Raw genomic sequence first — 12849 nt, forward strand, 5'->3', positions numbered from 1 at the left:
GCGGTAGCAACCGCTCAGATTGCACACGATTGATTATGTCAGTGGAACTGGTGCAAGGCAGTTGCCAACAGCACTACTTCTCCTCTCCCTCATAGAACCGCCATGCGATCCCTTCCACTACCTATCTCTCTCTCTCCCTCAAAGAATCCCTTCCACTCCCTTCCACTCCCATGGCTAGGCCAGAGCCCCACGATGAACCCCTGCAAGGCTTGCCGGCAATGTAGGACGTCAATCTGGGAGGCAACATTCACCTGCACAATATGTACAATGGTCACAATGTAAACCTGCCTGCACTATCTACACAAGGATTCGATCTAGTCCAGATTTCTGGGAGGCTCGAATTCGGGTACAACCATTTCAGGGTGGAGCTACTCAAGGTTGCAATCGACGATCCGCCAACCAGAAGATTCGGCTACACCAATTACATCATCATAGCGGTCTTCGACAAAGCAATCGCCGTGAACACGGGTTTCAATCATGGTGCAGACAGGTGGAAAATAATGCCAGCAGCTGCATTAGCACCGCACTACTATGAGGATGCAGTCTAAGTTCATGCTCAAATCTGCACGGTCACCACAACCGGTACTTGATTTGTGTGGGATCCTTCAAACTACGGCACGTACATGAAAACTAGACCATTTGACACAACTATGTTTCTGTCATTTGTCTTGCACAATTGGCATGGTAATCTATTTATGTTTAAACACCAGGAATGCTGGCTCCACCTATGTGCCTACAAGCGCCGCTCATGCACGATGGGCCGCGGCCCAGTTTCCGCAACCTAGTGCCAGACAGGATTGATCACCCAAACATCATGTATCTTGTGCGCTTTGGTGGCATTGTGATAGGGCAGGAGAAGGGATTCATCCATGAAGATCGAATTGTGCGCCCATACCCATCTCTCGGTTGCCGGGTGTTCCGCTTCGACAGACTGGGTGGCCATTTTGAAGGTGCACAGTGGTCGCAGAACATCGACCTCGGTTCACGCTCTCTCTTTGTAGGACAAAGCTACCCCCTGAAGATGGACATACCACCTTCTGATCAAGATGGCAATGGCCTACCGTTCATTAAGCGAGGATGCGTTTTCACAGCTAAATGACGCTCTACCTGCTGGAATGGTCCCCTCCCTGAAATCAGCCTGTATGGCCTTGACGGTAGTCCGACGTAGGGCATCTACCTCAAGAACGGATCATCGCCAGAAAGATTTGACCATCTAGTATGGATGGTGCCATCTCTGGTAACATGGCAGACTAGCATGAGCAGCAGGGGGAGTGAAGTAGGCTACCGTAACGTGGCCGCATGGACAATTTGTCATGCCATTAGTTACCATCTATGTAATGATTGTACTAATCATCATAGTTCGTTTTAGTTCCTTATGTCAGAATAACTGGTTGACATTGCCTGTTTCGCCAGTTGTGGTTTAGTACCCTATGTCATCATGCTTGCTTATGTGATTACAGAAACTTATTGTGAGTTGTGAAGGTTATCTGTGTTAGCTTGCTGTCCTGCACAACATAACATAGGTAGCTTCACAACATGCTGCCCCATCATAGCAGTGTCGCGGTGCACATGCTAGGTTGATAGAGCGAGCACAAACAAGCCAATACACCAGGCGCGACCAAGGCTCATACATTCAATCTTACCTTATTTGTAGGTCATGTGCTGCGTGCACTTCTTAGCCGCTTCATGACCCGTCAGACCATATGACTTTTTGGCTTCTCCTTAACAACACGATGCCCCATGCAACCCATAGTACTAGTCTGGGCAGCGCGTACTACTTAGGTGCTGCATGACCAATCAGACCATCTGTCTTTCTGGCTTGTGCTTGACAACATGCGGCCAAGCGCAGTTCCATCGTACAAGTTTGGTCGGCGCGCACTGCCTAGGCGTTGCATGCCTGTCTGACCATCCGACTTTTCTGCTTTGTGCTTGACAACACGCTACCCTGCGAAGTCACAGCAAGATTAAATATGTGAGTAGACTAGGCGCTACAACCAGATCAGAGATTCTGACTTTTTTTACAGCTCATGTGACATGTCTTTTACCTAGGCGATCTGCCGTTGACACATATATCCAATTGGTGTCGCGTGCACGTACGAATTTATTTACCAGGTTGTACCTAGCCAGAGTCGTTGCTAAACTTTATACCACACTCTCCATCACTACAAAACAAAGACACTTCCATGATGATACGTGTTTGTCACAGTAGGTCACGTTTTCTGTCATGCATGTACATCCATGACAACTTTATGACAGAATCAAGATAGTCATACCTGTGTTGTCGTGGAAGTGTCCACTTCCATGACGATAAATCGCGCGTCACAGAAGTGCTTTCATCAAGGGTGACCGACACGTGGCATCCACCGTAACGGGTTGCCGTTAAGCTATCGGGTCTGGTTTTGAATCCGATAACCCGTTAACAGCCCGGACCAATGGGAAATTTCCACGTGGAAAATTCTGATTGGCCGGAGAAAACACGTGTCAGCTCGTCAGTGGGTCAGATAGGCGCCTATGATATGTCGACACGTGAGCACGGCCCACCACTAGCCCATTTAGCTTACAAAGGCCGGTCTATTTTACTTAGTCAAAAGTTAGCGGGCTGGCCCATGAAAAGCATGTTAACGGTCTCTTTGCAAATAGCCCATTTTGCAGCCTGTAACTCACGGCCCGTTAGGGCCTACCCAAAATCGGCCCAATAAAGTCATGTGGGCCGTCAAATATAACACCAGCCTGTTTTACTTTCGGCCCATGTATGGCCCACAACATCTTTCGGCCCATATGAGGCCTTCGTATCTTTAGGCCCTTTAGAGGCCCACGGTGACTCTAGCCCATAATGAATAGTAAATTTCTTTGTACCTGTTAACGGCCCATGATTCACATGGGCTGTTTCCAGCCCGTGTTAGCTTTCGGCCTACTAACGGCCCATACGTTCTTGGGATCCTTTTCGGCCCTCAATTACTTCCGTACCGTTATTGGCATGTTTACCTAATGGGCCAAATTCGGCCCGTGGCAAGAGTCGGCCTGTTTCTGGCCTGTTACCCGTTGCGCTGTTTCCAGCCCATCCTATATTATGGCCCATTGACGACATGTTATGCCTGTGACAGAATTAAGCCTTTGATGTCCTCCGGCCTATTAACGGCCCGTTACCGTGCTGGGCCGATACCAATTACACCCGTTTATGGCCCATGTTGACCCATTTATCCAACGGCCCAAGGCCCACCGATTCTACGGCCCTGTTGGAGGCCCATTTATCAACGGCCCATAGGAGGCCCATGGATCCTACGGCCCGTAGGGGGCCCATGGATCCTATGGCCCGTAGCAGGGTCAAGGTTACCACGGTCCATATATGACCCATAGTTGTTGCGGCCACTACCAAACCAGGGAAAAGGAAGACTAGGAAATAAATAAGCCCGAAACTAATGCTAGGCTATTAAGGCCATTGCACAGATTACATCCACTGGGCATCAAAGATCGCCACCAGTGCAAATATAGGGAACACCCTACACTATACAAAAATGGCTTGATGTTTTCTTCAGCCGGTGGCTGCACGTTAAGAACAAATTTTGTATCGCAACAAAACAAATTACAACTATAAAACAAAAGGAAGGTTGGCATAAAAGTTAACAGTTTGGCAGATAAATGCACCACTAGAAGTTCAGAAGCTCAGTTCATTTGACCTGATTGTTACGTTTTCATGATGTATTGTCCGGTGGAGCACCATAACCTTCGCCTTCATTTCTCCTAGGCTCCTAAACAACATAGAAAATTTCGGATAGTCTGGTTTCAAAACCATGCATATCTTGACGACATCAAAAAATGTATGTCCTTGTTTCACAAAGGGTCTCTGTTAGGGAATGGACTTGTGTCTGGAGCGCAGATATAACATTGTTTTGAGCTTGCATATCTTGATCATGAGGCAGTTTGGACGAGATTGCCTTAACAACCAACCCAGTATTATGCAGGACGGGTACTGACCCACTGCATCAAGAGTTGACATTGCGGTTATAGTTGCCTCACCACCTTCAAAAGGTGGCGGTTCCACCATTTTTCCATAGCTTGCTAAAAAGTTGAGTTTTTACACTAGTAGTACCAGAACTGAAGATATTAAGGAGGCAGCAAAACCAAACAAAATAGCTTTGGTCTATATACAGAACTTATTCTAGTGAACCCATGTAAAATGTTAGTTGTATTTCACTGCAAAGTACATAATAAAACCAGGTTTCAAACATATGACCATGTACCATGGCTATGTATTGTCTATTTCTTCACATTGTATTGATAGCTAAGGATAAAGAGACAAAGTTTATAATACGGTAAGCATAGTATGACATCATTCATATCACAAAACAACTAAGAACAGTCAAACAGGCAATTGTAACGTTGTGTGGGCAAGTCCAGCACGGAACTAGATTACAGGTCAACATCAAAGGAACATCACTCTTCTCTTTTAAACCTTGTAAGGTGCAATGATACACTAAGACAATTGTGTATAAAATTGAAAGAGTAATAGACATTGCCTGCAAACCATGCAGTTCAAGGCACGAGTCAGAGTAAGTAGTAGTTAAAAGGCGTGAGGATTAAGGACTTACAATAGCGCCTTTGATTGGTGTAGTCATGCCCTTCGTCTTGCTGGTGTGACAGTCCTTGAAGATTTCCACAGCATTTGGTTCAGGTACTTTTTGGTCCTTGCGGGCTTTCCTATGCATTTGGAACAAGTCAATATAGATCTGATAATATGGTAGAGTGAAAAGAGTGAAACAACAGCTAATTACAAGAGCCTCGCAGTGTGCAATATAGCTACGGGATCCTGTCGTCTGTTGGAATTTCACTTCCGTATGGTTGGCCTTGTTCTTTGAATAGTTCACCTACAAGAAGATAGATTTGTGTGGCACATGCGTAAATAGGACTTCAACATGTGATTTGATCACATATATATAATGTACCTGATACTTGAGATCAGACCAGTGTTTAACGAGGCCTCTCCAGTCTTCATCTGATATATTTTCCACTGGAGATGCTTGGGTAAGTTCACTGTTAGCCTTGCCTTCAAAGTGAGTTTTCCTCAAGTTATACCGATACTGTCGCAGAGCAGACTTGAAAGCATGGGTGCAAGCTTGTCTGGTTGCATCATCTTGGCTATCCAACTTGAACCTCATCTATTGAAAATTATGGGAGCCTCATTATTAGCAACCTAGAAAGTATGGGACAGAGCAAGACGATATTAATAGTTTCCATACATAACCATACTTACAGATAAATGGCCGAGGAAGGTGTTGAACTGGATTTCGTCTTTGTCATTCCTGTACAGAATCCATGTTGGGAGGATATGTACATGACACCTAACGGCAACCGCTGCCTCTAATACTAACTTGGCTGACTCTGTAGCATCACGTGGCCTTTTTAAACCTGCCTCAAAACGGATCTCCATTCTTCCTCCTCTAGATTTAGTTAACCTATCGAGCATTATCCCTGATGTTTTGTTTCCTCTTGCGCCTAGGTGCTAGTCCAACAACGAACATAGGAAGTGTTAGTGTACATCAAACTGTGAGACTACATATAAAGAAGCATGCAACTGTAACTTGACTCTAGAAACTACCTTCTTCCTGTTGAAGCTCACAAAGTTCATATGATCTTGCCAACTCATCTTGTGTCAAGAGTTCTTCGGAAGTAGTGTCAGGTGGCAAGGGAGCTTGGGAACGTGTTGCTAGCTGAGTTGACCAACGAGTAAAGCATGCAGCTGGTGGTACGGTGGAAGGTGTTGCAACAACTAGGGTTGTCTCTGCTTGTTTGGTGGTAGCTATTTGTTTATGTTTGGCTTGTTCTGCAACTCGTGTAGCACCGGATACCCTGTTTGTACAATTTTCCGCTGGACTTTGACCTTCTATTGCACCATCAGTACCAGCAGAATCTGCAGGATTCTTCCGCTTCCTGTTCCCTGTCAATCTGTGTTGCTTCCTCTTTCTTTGTGCCATGTTAAGTCAGGCCGACAAGAAAAACGAATAACAATTTAGTTCTTCAGAACAAATTGATGCGTGACACGGATGAACTAAACTTTGATGTTAGACAACAACATGATAGGAGGATGTAATATGTACGAAAAACAGGACGACATGAGATAACCAAAACTATGATGTGTAAACTAAGCAGAAGACATTTCACTAAATTAGAAGCAATGCAATGGAAGGTAGACACCATATGAAAGATGCTACAAATATCGCTCTGCCAAGTTAACAGTGTCCCATCATAAATGGCATTTAAAAAATGTGAAGCAGTACAAAAAATAAATCATATGCAAGATGCAAACAACATCACACTACCAAGTTAAAGGTCTCTTGTCATTAGTGCCATTGCATATTCACATCTTATGATGTGTAAACTAAGGAGAAGGCATTTCAATAAATTAGAAGCAATGAAAGCTAGACACCATATGAAAGATGCAATGAATATCACTCTACCAAGTTAAAATTGTCTCGTCATAAGTGCCATTTCAACAAATTAGAAGTAGTACAAGCTAGAAAAGAATGCGAGATGTAACCTATATCACACTCCCAAGTCAAATGTGTCTTATGATAAGTGATTGTTGCAGGTTACACAATAGTAGTACTTTGATGTAAGAACATGGTGTGATAGACAGATATTGTATATTCTAGAAACAGGAACACGTGTCTTATTCACAAGTATAATGTGTAAATTAAGTAGATGGAATTCAACAAAATTAGAAGCAATACAAGCTATACATCATACATAACATGCAACCACATATAACAGTGCCAAATTAGAGGGAGCACCTGTGATGGTGCACTAGGAGAGACGTGCTCATCATCAACACAGCTACGTTGAGTGTGTATGCATGTGTTGTCTTGGAAATCATCTTGGGGGTGGAGGAGTAGAATCTGTAGAGGCCCTCAGTTTGGAAGGAGCATCTTTATCCACTGCCTTGATAACTTCCTTCCGCTTTATTGATTTTGAATTGTCAAGTAAAACCGACAAGAAAAAAGCAATAAAATTCACTCTTCAGAAATCATTCGTGCATGATACTGAAAATCACTACTTTGATGTAAGGCAAACACATGATACTAGGATGGAATATGTATGAAAAAAAGGACGGCATGGCATATTCACAATTGTTTGTGTAAACTAAGCATAAACAATTTCAACAAATTAGAAGCAATGCAAGCTATACACCACATGAAAGATGCAACCAATATGACTCTGCCAAGTTAAATGCGTCCCATCATAAATGGCATTTCAACAAATTAGAAGCAGCATGCTATAAATCATATGAAAGATGCAAATAATATCACACTGCATATACTAAAGGTGTCTCGTCATATTGATTGATGCGGGATACAAAAACAATAGTTTTATGTAAGGACATGCTTAATAGACAGATGTACTATGTACTAAAAACAGGAAGGCATGTCACATTAACAGGTATAATGTATAAACTAAGAAGAATAGCACATGCAATTTAACCAGATTGGAAGAATTACAATCTAGACACCATATGCAACATGCAACCACATATCACACTACCAAGTTAGAGGAAGCACCTGCGATGCTAGTGTAGGGGAAATGCGGTAATCAACTACAGAGCTACGTTCACTATCTTCATCTAGCCTTGCTATTTCTTGAGAATCATGTCGGAAGGCTGACGCTGCATTCTTTAAATGAGGATCTTTACTCACAGTAGTCCACTGGCCTGACTGCCTCATCATAAGTGATTGATGAGGGATACACAATAACATTAGTTCGATGTAAGAACATGGTTAATAGATAGATGTACTAGTATGTACCAAAAACAGGAAGGCACGTCATACTCAAAGGTATAATGTGTAAGCTAAGCAGATGCAATTTAACCAAATTGGAAGCAATACAAGCTAGACATCTGGCTGGAGTGGTGAGCATGATCATCTAGGACCTGATCCTGGTGGGAGGCGGGCTGCTTCGCCACCATCGTGGCTTTTTAGTTGGGTTCCAGGTGATGCATGTCTGTGCTGGGCTTGTCACTGGCTCGGCCAGTGCCCTGACTAGCTATTTGTCTTCGGGTGCTCACGCGATGGTGGTTCATGTAAAAAATAGATTTCCTTATCTTAATAAAGACCGACTTCGGCCTTTCGAATACAAGCTAGACACCATATGCAACATGCAACCACATATGGCACCGTGAAGTTAAAGGAAGCACCTGGGATGGTGATTCATTGCGAGTGAGGTCATCAACTCCAGAGCTACATTTACCGTCTCCATCTACTGACACTGCACCTATTATAAGGTTGAAACGTGTCTGGCCTATCCGCATACGACGCTGGAGCGACTTCTCCTTTTATTTTTCGCTTCTCTCATAGCAACAGAGTCTGAAATACCTTGCATAAAAACACAATAGTGAGAGTATGGGTGAAGTGTGTGCATAGTGCACTATAAAAGTAGCAGATAGCAGGTGGCTGAAAAATAAATGACAGGAGACATATGATAGCTCTACAACATTGCATGGCAAAAAAAATTAGATTCTACTCTGTATGATGTTTAATATATGAGCACAGGAAATGCAGGTACTCCTCCAACACACTACCACATGTGGTCCTATCAAGATAACAGTCGACTGAAAATAAATAGGTGAGTCAATTTTTTTATGAACCGTCTGATCTATAAGGAATGGGCAGATGGCCTTCGTCTGCCTCCCGCCAGTCACTGTTGACGATCTTTCTCGAACTGCCAGCGACCACCGGCCCAGATCCCTGCCTCCGCCACCCCACCCTTCCCTCAACCTCACACCACTGCCGTGCTTGGCAGCGCCCCAGGCTATCCCTTTAATCCCGGCCGACCTCCAGAATGGGCGCCAGCAGCTCTAGTCCCCACACGCCCCTAATAGGCGGACTAGTGCCTGTTACGCCGGGGAATGCTTCCGTTAATTGGGAATCAACTGGCCAGGAATTGAAATCCAGGGGCGACGGACCTCTAGCTACAGTGAAATAGTATATGGGGAGAAACCTTGTGCATCGCGAGTTACTAGGAACATCTAGTATCAAGAAGAAGCAGTCAACTAGTGTCTTCTGTGGGATGAATACCGTGCAAGCAGAGACATGAGATTTGCACGAATAAGGGAAGAGGAGTACCATTTCCGTTTGCCAGTGTAGTCGCCTCGATATGTCGCGCTGATCTTCTTCTTTTTGCCGGGGAAACCAAAGTTTTGGAGGAGGGTGCAGGCTTGGATGAACCCATGGCCAATTTGTTGACTGTGTTGCCGTGGCCGTATGTCGGCGGAGGGGAAGTAGATCCGAGGCGGCGAAGGACGGCGTAGCAGGAACAGATCCGGTGCGGTGGACGGTGGCGAAGTTGGAGCGGCAGTGGTGAGGCGCTGAACTGGCTCGGGTACGGACGGCTCGGCGTCGCCTTCAACTACTAGCCTTGGAGGGCGTTGCGGTTGAGGTTACAGTGGACGATGACATCGGGGTATCAGCTCTGGCGTGATGGAGCAGGGCGGCGGTTGATGGGTGGGATGGGGTGGCAGACAGAGCACGTCGGGGTTTCGCGGCTGTTGGAGAGGTAGTTTTGGTGCCCACGGAGTACGAACGGGGAATCAGATGGGAGGGCGGGGGAGCTAAGGGAGAACCATGTTTCATTCTGGGAGCCTCTTAAATTTCGGACCAACTGCGGGTCGGGGTAGGATGGTAATCCCAGGTGTCCCAAATAGTGGGCGGGAGCAATTTCGGCCGCGCGCATGTGTGCTTAGGCGGCCATTGTGTATGAATGTTTTTCGGAGGCGGTTGTGTGGCGTCTAGATGAAGCTACAAACCTACCCCGGTTTAGACCTTTGGACGTCGGGCTGGTAGGTTTCATGGGTCGGAGTTAGAAAAGTAATTTCCTTCTACTACCAAACATTGGTCTCACGCGGTTTCGGGCGAGTAGAGGCTCTTTTGGCGCTTTGTTCGAAATTTTGAAACAGAAGCATTCATGTTTAGAGTACTCTTGAACTTTGAGGATTGACCTAAATAGACAACATTCAATTTGACCTTGTATGTTTGAAAACCTCATCAAATTATCCGCTTCTTTTTGAAATTTTGACACTTGAATATCCTATAACTACGATTATTTTGGAATGGAGGAGCTAAATTTGAATCTATTTTGTACACGACTATATATGCTATTATGTACAAAATCAGAGCAAAGATTGGTGCCCCCATAATTTAGGTATGATTTACAAATGCCATGATATCGGATTCAAATAATTGAATGGACTTCATGTTGAATTCGATTTTTTAAACCACCTTAAGTTGAATTCAAATGTATGCTAGTTCATAGCTAGCTATTTATAATGTTCATTGTGTAACTTTCGTATGTATAATGTGCTTTACACACACAACATGAACTATACTCAAGTTATATTCGATTGCAAAAGCGATGCATTGTCTGGAGTTCAAAATACTAACTACATGGATCAATTATGTCAAATAATAACACAGACATGCTCAAATTCGATAGAATCTAGATGTCTGATGGATCAATGACCGTTCCTTATGCGAATTGCAAATATCATGATCCCATCCTAATATTTGGATACAATTTATATGTTTAATCAATGTGTACATCAGTCTTTTACGTGTAGTTTCACTCTCCATCGGTGGTCTCTCACACATGCTCACACTCTCTCTCCCGAGGTGTCTTTCTCCCAGACATGCTCTCGATATAACCCTCCCTCCCTCTCGTAACCATTTACGACTGTTTTCACTAACCTTTATCATAAGCACTCTTCCTCTCACAAGCATACAGACGCACAATCCCCATCGACCCTTTCTATATACATAGACATGCCTACGTGTCTCCTATACGCACATTATCTTTAGGCATGTCTCTCACGCATTGTCTCACACCTCTCTTCCTAATCGACGAGTATGATTCTAGCAGAGCATTCTGTAGGATGCCCTTAAGGTTAGGTTGGATGAATAGTACTATCAGATATAAGGGGTTACCTTAGTCTGAGAACCTAGGGTTACAAATCCTAGCCGGCTTTGTCAGTGGACACAGGGTCCTTGACAATTCTGCTATCTTTGTCTTGTACGACTAGTCATCATGCGTCACGGGCCAACCAATGTTGCACAGGACGGAACTGAACCAAGGGCCTCACCTCGACCCACCGGACCTCACGCGGTGACACACCCTCTGCCCCTAGGTCTCGTTATCTTCTCACACCCACACATACCAACACAGACACCACACACAAAAATTTTCCTCGTGCCTCTATCCCCTCCCCCCTTGCATATACACACTCAAGGGAATCTCTCGCCGTGACATCATATTCGTCTCTCTCTCTAGACCTCTCTCATTTCTCGTGCTATCTCTCCCACGCCCCCTCTCCCTGCCGGCCCCTCTATCCATGCATCTCTCGAATGCATAATACACACACATACCTCTCTAGGCCCTGCCAAATACATCAACTACACATTCACACATGTTACATCACGTACCCCATTGATCTAAAAAGCCATCTCTTCACGTTTATTTCGCATACACCATTCCTTTTGAATAAAGTGTGGCCAATTTTTTTAGAATTTCTAAAAATATACGACATTACTAAGTTATATGGAGGAGTATGAACGTTTATTTGCATTGCATGGTTCCCACAATGATATTTATTCCGCATTGTGAACTTTTCCATTTTTATACTATATATAAAGTTAGTCATAATAAAGAGAAACGAAGAGCATCTCTCTCTCCATCGCATACACCCCCTCTACGTCCCTTTCACGTATGCACACAAACTATCTCTAGGTCCTCTAAAAGTAAGCCCCCAGCACATTCACGCATGTTTCATCTTTCTCTCATGATATATACATTGGACTTCAGAATCCACTCATTACGGTCACCATTTATATTTTGTGGTTATTATAGAGTCATGGGCTCACCGTACAACTCTGTATTTTCTCAAGACACGCCTAGTTGACCAGCTAAACACTCCACATGGCACCTCTAGTGTTGCATCACATTATCTCACTACCATTGGGCCCACATGTCGGCTTGTATCTACTCTACATCTACATCTACACTCTTGTAACTACACTCTTATAAAAAACAGAGTTGGTGATGATTGTGTGCCTGCCATCCTGCAATATAGGTCGTCCGATTTATATCTGATGGATAGGAAGGAAACTATGGCAATTTTGCAAAAAGGTACCCACACACCTCCCCACATTTGCAAATAAGGTCTTCCCTCGTTCATCCTTTTCTCTCACAAGATAAACTAGTCATACAAATGCATCTTGATGTTACGTGCAACGCACGGGCATCTTGCTAGTAAGAATGAAAACAAACGACAAAAAATATTGGACGGTGGTTCGATGTCATGACCGCGGGCACAGCGGACAAGGTGGCCTTGTATTGGTATGTTGAGCCGTCTATTTTAACACACAGGAATTGGTGTGGTGATTATACACACACGCACGCATGCACACGAACTGCATGCACGCAACACTCACACGAACACATGCAGCCACGCACGCACGCAACACTCACACGTACACACACAGCCACGCACGCACGCAACACTCACACGCACACACGCACGGATGCATGCACACACCACACGACCAACACACACTCTCACGCTCAAGTGCTCAACCTACACGTGCATGCGCACACATCAGGCCCTGACAGACACATACACAACCAGGTGATTCCCGCGCACGGGTTGGAGTCTTGTAACACTTGCGTAAATTTGTGTTTATCTGACCTTTTTCCTATGCGAACTGAAAGGTGGGACCCACAAGGAACATGGTCAATTTAACTAGTCAAGATGGTGCCATGTAGACTAATTGGCCTGGCCGGTCAACAGAGTGTAATCCGATGTTGAACGGT

This window comes from Triticum aestivum, chromosome 5A (genome assembly GCF_018294505.1).
Source record: "Triticum aestivum cultivar Chinese Spring chromosome 5A, IWGSC CS RefSeq v2.1, whole genome shotgun sequence".
NCBI classification, from domain to species: domain Eukaryota; kingdom Viridiplantae; phylum Streptophyta; class Magnoliopsida; order Poales; family Poaceae; genus Triticum; species Triticum aestivum.